The sequence below is a fragment of the Montipora foliosa genome, chromosome 8 (genome assembly GCF_036669935.1).
Source record: "Montipora foliosa isolate CH-2021 chromosome 8, ASM3666993v2, whole genome shotgun sequence".
NCBI lineage: Eukaryota > Metazoa > Cnidaria > Anthozoa > Scleractinia > Acroporidae > Montipora > Montipora foliosa.
Genome location: NC_090876.1, coordinates 27,588,989 through 27,596,488, shown reverse-complemented (window position 1 = coordinate 27,596,488; position 7,500 = coordinate 27,588,989).

The window sequence follows — 7,500 nt, the reverse complement described above, 5'->3', positions numbered from 1 at the left end:
AATAGAGAAACACGATATTAAAAAAACAGCTTTAACAGTTTCATGACTTAGTCGCATCTGTCCCATTTCAGATAGTAATAATCCAGTTACATGTACACTTGTGAGTGTCAAAATGCATCAGCTTTAGCGTTCTACCTTGTATAGAGTGTACTTCGCATGCCAGTCTGCAAACTCTGTGTCAATTCCCTGAAGTTGTTCATAATCATTCACTCCATCCCTGTATGTCCAGATGACATTCCTGGCACGCTCTTCAAAGAGCTGATCACCATGCAGGGGTACTTTTTCAAGGATAGTCTTGTTGGTTCCCTTGGTTAAGCAGGGTACATACTTTTCTTGGTTGTGCTGGAGAAGTTGGGCCATCTCACCAGACACATTGGAGTTTAAGAACTGCATACTTAGAAAGCACTACACAAGCAGAAAAAATATTTAACAATTATTCACCGAAGGCGAAGCAAATATTGGTGAATATTTACCGAGACGTAGTTGAGGTAAATATTCCCCATTATTCACTGAGCTGAGGCAAAAAATTGTTTTAGTATAATTTTCAGCAGTTAATATCAAGAAAGTGCAAAACAACAGGCTAAAACAAGATAAAAAGGCACGAAAAGTGCTTGATTGGTTTACCAGACGCGCCTCCAAATTGTTATATTCACTGGGTAGTGCGGTGAATAGAACACTAAATTATTATATTCACCGCTGAAAATTATACTAATTGCAGTTGTTCAGCAATGCAGATGTTGGTCATATGACAGTGTGTAGTTACAGAAAATATCCATACCTCCAACACAGAAGGTATCTTTCCTACGACCTTCCCCCCATTCTAGAAATTCCAAATAAGCTTCCTACATTGTTTGAATTTTTGGTATCACAGGACCCCCCTAGCCCCATGAAATTCTGATCCCTTTCTCCAGGGGAAGTGTGAATATTTTCTGGAACTGCACAATGTCTTATATGGAAATACGAAACAAAATATGAAATAAAAATTCAATATGCAGTTTGTCAGTTGAATATTATCAAATTAAAACTGATCTAATTTAACCAATACAACACAGTTTTGACTGCTTTCTTTCCGAAATAGTGGTGTCATCCAAAAAGGGGCTGTCATACATGTGCACACTTGAGACAGTTTCAAGAGCTATGTTAATGTCAATGTCAACCTTGGTTACCTGCGTTACAAATAGTTTTTCACAGCCCAGTCAAGGTTTGAATTAGTTAAGGTAAGCAAACCTAAAAATAATGTTACAGCAGATACAGTAGTCAAACTACTACTCACGGAATCAGATTTCTGAGACATCTCTTTTGAGTACTCATGAGGGATGTGCCTCACAACCACATCTCTTAACTGGCAAAATGGCTGCAGATATTTTGTTATCACGCCACTGCACCAACCCTCTCCCGGTCAAGCATCTAATCACAATCCAAGATGGCGACATCGAAAACCTGGTTTATCTAGCGTTCCGCGCCAAAATAGCGCCTGCACTGCAGGCTAAAAGAAGTCTGTTTTGCTGATTATTCTTTGATTTTTGTCAGATGTAGCGATGATTTTCGCCCTTAAATCCATAAATCTTTGGACAGATTAGCTGTTTCTCCTTAAGTCGCATGGTCTATATATCGCTATATGTCAAAAGTGGAAAAAACTGAGGAAGGGTCTATTATAAAAGAGTTGAAAGAATGAAGTTCATTTAGGGTAAGTATAGTAGCTGTCAAAATTCCAAACAGCATATTTTCTTAGGAAAGATGAATTCGTTGATTCATAGCATAAAGTACATAAACCATTCTGTTCCAAAAACCTGTTTTATACTTAAATCAATTATTTGTGTAAAGAATTGAGTTTAAATTACTTGTTCACATGGAAGGCTTTAACATACAATTTGATAACTACAGAGTGTAGCAAATCTGTTAGAATTAAAGTGACTCTGTATTTTATGAACAATATTGGGGGCTTTCCATTGCCTTTTCTCTGTAAAGTATACCGTTGTATACATTTATGCTACGTTTTAGATTTTATAGCCAAGCAAGTGGACTTTCTTTAATGATGATATGTAATTTGTCTGCACATTTGTGTGAATGGCAAACAAATGGCAACTTAAGGTCCTCTTGTCTAACAACTTCATATCCCTGTGGAAGAACAGGTTCCTCGACTTGAAAGGAATTAAAATCTTCATTATAATGAGATGTTACCATAGCATCAAGGGCAAAAAAAATTCCATAGTTTGCAATAAACCAGATTTTTGCTATCCTACCAAAAGTTGGCAACTTATTCTCATTACCAAAATTGAGAAAAGAATCCTTGTCTGGTTTGTAGAGCATTCCATGGATCTGAACAGAATCTAACGAATAAATTTTAGTAGCATCATAAAGACTGCCAACACCAGTAAATCTCTCTACTGTTGTTACAACAATATCCTTTTCTTCACCAAACAGTGCTTTGGCATACCCAAATGACATTTCTTTACCAAAAATGGGACCCTGATCTGCTTTGCTAAAACTAATATGGTCAGCACATAGTGAAGACTGGTACCTCCTTGACAAGGATAATGGAAGATTTTTGAAATTTTTTACAATTTTTGCCTGATCTTAAAAATATACATGTTTTGCTTCAAAACGCATACACCAGGCACGGACAAGAGGCCCAAATTTCAAAATGAAAGATGGCAAATGAATTAGAAAATATTGGTTGGGTGTAATGTTAGAAGTGTTGCCATAGAGGGATTTTAATAACTGAAGATGTTCCTTAATAGCCCGTTTTAAAAAAACAGTAGTTGCCAAGGAAACCTTGTGGGCAAAGCAAAGAGACATAATTTCAATAATTGAAATAAAGCATCTCCAGTGGTCGGTGGTGGTATCAACAAACTCTGCCAAAATGAAAGGCAGAACAGTTGATAGTAGCCACATTTGAGAAGCACTCTGTCCTAGGTTTGTGGAAGCTGTCTTCTCCAAGTCCCTATCTAAGATAAAGGAAGGCTTATTCTTACTGTTAGAATATCCATAATGAAATTGCTGAATTCTGTTGTTTAAATCAGTAAGTCCAAAAGCCTTAATATCATTTATGAAATAATTTAGTAAAAGTTTAATTTCATATGCTAGAACTCCTTCTAGGAACACATGCATTACATCTTGAATCAGCTGGTTGCAAGGATCAAAGAAGGGTGCTTCAAGTAAATGACTTCTTACATTGATTCCATAATGTTTGGAATAAAATTCCCTAAGGTTTTCAGAAGCTGCTCCTTCCATTTTTAACAAATGTTGGATGTGGTTTTCCTTGCTGTGTAGCACTGCATATCTTCATAATTAGCCATGCAGTGACAGTATTTTCGCCTAGCTCCACCCACACCTTCCTTAAACCCACCTGCCTTATTACTGGCAGGTGTATCTGCCAAGAATGCCAAGATACCTCCTCTGAGATTAATACTGCCAATAGGTAAGGAGAAAGTATGCCCTCTATCGGAACCAAGAATTTTCACGTCCTCTACCAAAGGTTCTATTAACTTATTAAACCCATACTCTGAATTTGAGAGGTGTTCTGTGTCACAGACAGCAAAAAGATGAATAGACTTGAGGGTTGATCTGTATGCAGGAGGCAGTAGTGATGAAAATAATTCTACTTTAGTATTGGTCCAAACAATGCACTGTATAAATCTAACCTAGGCAAATCGAATATCACTTACAGATTTGTCTAAACCACAGTAGTTATTAGTTCCATTGCTGAATGTTTCACTCAATGGTGTCGTTAATATTTCCACATTCTGAGCTGCTTCATCGAATACTCTTTCAATATTCTTGAAATCCTCCTCACTCCCTATATCTGCATTCTGAAGAACCTCTCCAACATTTCTTTTTATATTTGACAACATCTGATGCATTAAATGGCCAATTGCGATAGCAATATTTTGGACAGCCTTTCCTGTCAGGCGGTTTTGTCCTCTAATTTTGCAAAGAAATTTTTTTGTGAGAATATTTAAAGACTCGTCACTGTGACAATCATCACCACTGGAGTCGGAGTCACAAGAGACAGGTGATAAGCCACTATGCAAGTCCACATGAGATCTGGATGGTGAAGTTATATCTTCCATCTCTACACTTTCATCTGCTTCACTCTGACTTTCCTGGGAAAATTCTCCATGAAAACCTTTCAAGTACAAAAGACAGGCCTCATTGTTTGATTAATGAGGAATCAATCAATCAACTTTATTTATTAAAAACCAGTATATGGCTCAGGAAGCTGGTTTTCAGACATGCTATGGAACAATTACAAATTATAAAAAGTGGACCACCACACGGATATGGGTGACAAAACCACCCCTCTTCCCAGGATCAGCATTGGGTTACATTCATTATTTGATTGGATAAAATTTCAGAAATGTTGTTAGGTTTTCTTGTCCTAGAAAAGATCTATTATCCTCCAGAAGTTTTGTGTTTAGAATGGAGCCTAACCCCCCCCCCTACTCCCACCCTCGCGCCTCACCGCCCACTCGGGAAATTTCAGTTAAGCGTTCAGCGACAAACTGTTTCTTTTAGCCCTTCCATACCCCCTCACTACTGAGAGCTTTCAACATCCTTTCACAGGGGAGCGGGATGGGGTTAGGTGGTGGTATGGATTATTTTCCGAAACTACACAGCGTTGAGCAATCTAGTGATCGAACATCTAAGGCGAAGGTAGTATCGATTTTTAAAAAATAAGTTACACCTTTACAACAACGCGCTACACACCTTCAAGTAGACAGGGCTCCCCTGCAGTGTCCTTCGGACAAGTGCTGTACATGAATTTTCGCACGTGTTTGGTAAACGAATTTACCTTTCCGTACTCCTTTGTACAGCCATCGATTTCACAACGGATATGGAAAGGCCTTTCTTCATGTAAACAGTAATGCTCAGAGTTTTAATGCGTTAGCAAGGAAGCTAAGATTAAGGCTGTAAAAGCAGCGCAAAATAAACATCGCCAAGCCATCTCCGAATCATCCTGCCAATCATCAGATTACCTGCTCACAAAAAAGGCACGAACAGGGTAAAGAAACAAAAGAATAGGTAACCGCACTTGCTTGTCACACCCATGTTATCTGGCGGTTATTGATGAAGGAAGACAATGAAGTGGCGGGCGATTCAATTCATTTGGGAGATTTTTTTACTTTTGTGATGTATATGTAACGAAACTGTAAACGTTTTTGCTAGTGCCGATGGGTAATGATTTACAAATCGCTGCGAGTCTACTGTAATTTAACTCAATATAATTTATGGTTCTGATGAAATTTCAAAACGTAAAACGGAGTTACAGCTTCACCACTAACAGACATGTCTCTCGGTCGTTATATTTTTGGTTAGAACGGAGATAAATTAACTTAGACTTTCCTGTTACGGGTAGAATTGAAGCTGAAGTTCGCCATGCGGCCAATTTCAATCCGCTTAAATCTCCTTCAGTTTTGCCCATCTGTGCTTTCGCTTATATTTACTGTGTTCTTTAAACCTTCCTTCCTTTATTTTTAGTTTTTTTCTTATTTTGAGGCCCCGTTACGTTTTTGTTTTGTTTAGCTTAATCTTGTACCAAGCAATGCTGTTTGGGGAAATCCAGTGTTTATTTTAGGTATCCTGGAAAACTACGTAGTATTAAATAAATTGTCTATGGAAATTTATTAAAGCGTTTTACTACTGCTTATTATTCTGCAAAGCCATCGCAACATAATTTGAACCCAGAAATCTATCACTTGTCTTTCTGTAATAACCAGGCGCAGATCCACACTGGTTTGCAGTATTTTGCGGAAGTCGGTTAGATTTTTTGTAAATAAATAAGTTTTTCATGAAAACAACTTTCCAAGTTAAAATCTGGTCCATATTCTGACTGAATGACTCAGAAACCCAGGAAAGGTGACTTCAGGGAGCAAAAATCCAAAAAAAATTTTCGGGGGGGGGGGGGGGGGGGGGGTGTGGGGCATGCCCCCTGACCTCCCTACAGGGTTGTCACAGTCAAGGAAAGTCAGGAAAAAATGAAAATTTTTCAAGGTCAAGGAAAAGTCAGGGAAATCTTTGATATTGTTATAGTCAGTGAAAGGTCAGGGAAATTCTGTTTTCTTTTTTATTGTTCATAAGTTTTCTTCAAGACTTTGAAATGCACGTTCTTTCGGAAAATGTGAAAAGTCTGCTGCAAAGCAAGCAAAGCAATCAATTTGACACACTACACCTGACGCGAAAAGTGGAAAGAGGTTTAAAATGAAGAGAAAAATATCGATGGCCTACAAAAAAGAGCTAAAGTGAATGTAAACATTGATTGTTTCTCATTAATAAAAGGTCAGTGAAAAGTCAGGGAATCTTTAACTTTCTGATGAGTGGCAACCCTGCCCCTAGAAGGTTGCACCTTTGGCACTCGTTTAGGAAAATGGTCAGTATTCTCCACCCGAGAATTGTGTTGTTTTAAAGCCCACAAAGGAAGAATTCTTTTGTCTAATGTTAGTTTGCAGGCCGGAAGTCTAAATTTTATGTCATAGCTGCAGTTTGCTATTGGTATGCATTGCTTGTGCAGAACATGCTTTTTCATAACATTATTTTGTCCTACTTCAGGTAACATTCTGAATGGCAGCTACTTTTCTGATTACAGTCAGACCCAGTCATCTGTTAATTTTCATAGCCATGTCTGTGTTAAACTCATTTGCTGACCGTGGTGTGGAGTCCCTGGCTTGTTTTCTTAGGCTGAAAGGATTTCAAGGGGAAATAGTGGATTGCTTGCGACGTATGGTAGTAGATCTTTTTTGACTTTGTAGAAGAAAGGGATGCTTGGTTGTTGGGTCAAATAGGGATAGTGGAAAAAAATGAAAAAAAGCCCTGCCCTTTGTTTTTGTACTACTGTCAAACCTCAATTATCCGAACTTGTTGAGTCTTGAGTAAATAGTTGGGATAATCGAAAATATGAATATTAATGAGACAATAATGTCAACATCGGGAATAAAGAAAACAAAATTTAATTGTGAATTAGCTCCTACTTTTATTCTTGTACAGTATTTATGCAATTAAACGTATTTACAAATAAAAAACTTCTTGTTTCAAGTGGTCATGTTCGAAACAGATTAAGACAGTGTTTAAAACACGTTTAGAAGGATGAATGGACTAGTTTTAATTGTTTCACTTTTTGAAGATCACACCTTATTAATGTTCATGAAAAAAAAATGGGACCAGGGAAACAAGTCCAGATAATCAAGGTTCGACTGTGTGCATTTCACTGCTGTCAGGGCTCTTCAGCCACAACAAAGTGCCTAAATTGACCGATTTGATAAGTAAATTGCATCTGACAATTCAGAAACAATATTCCTGCCATCTGTTTCAGCCTTCCTTAGTTTTGCCCAACTGCACCCTCTCTTGTATTTACCATGTTATTTAAACCTTCCATCTATTATTCTTATGTTATTGCCTGTTAGTTACATATTCTTCTCTGTTGTGCAGAGAACAAGGTGGACGGTGCCACATTTCTGAAATTCACAAGAGATTATTTGAAAGATATTTTTCCTACAAGTTTTC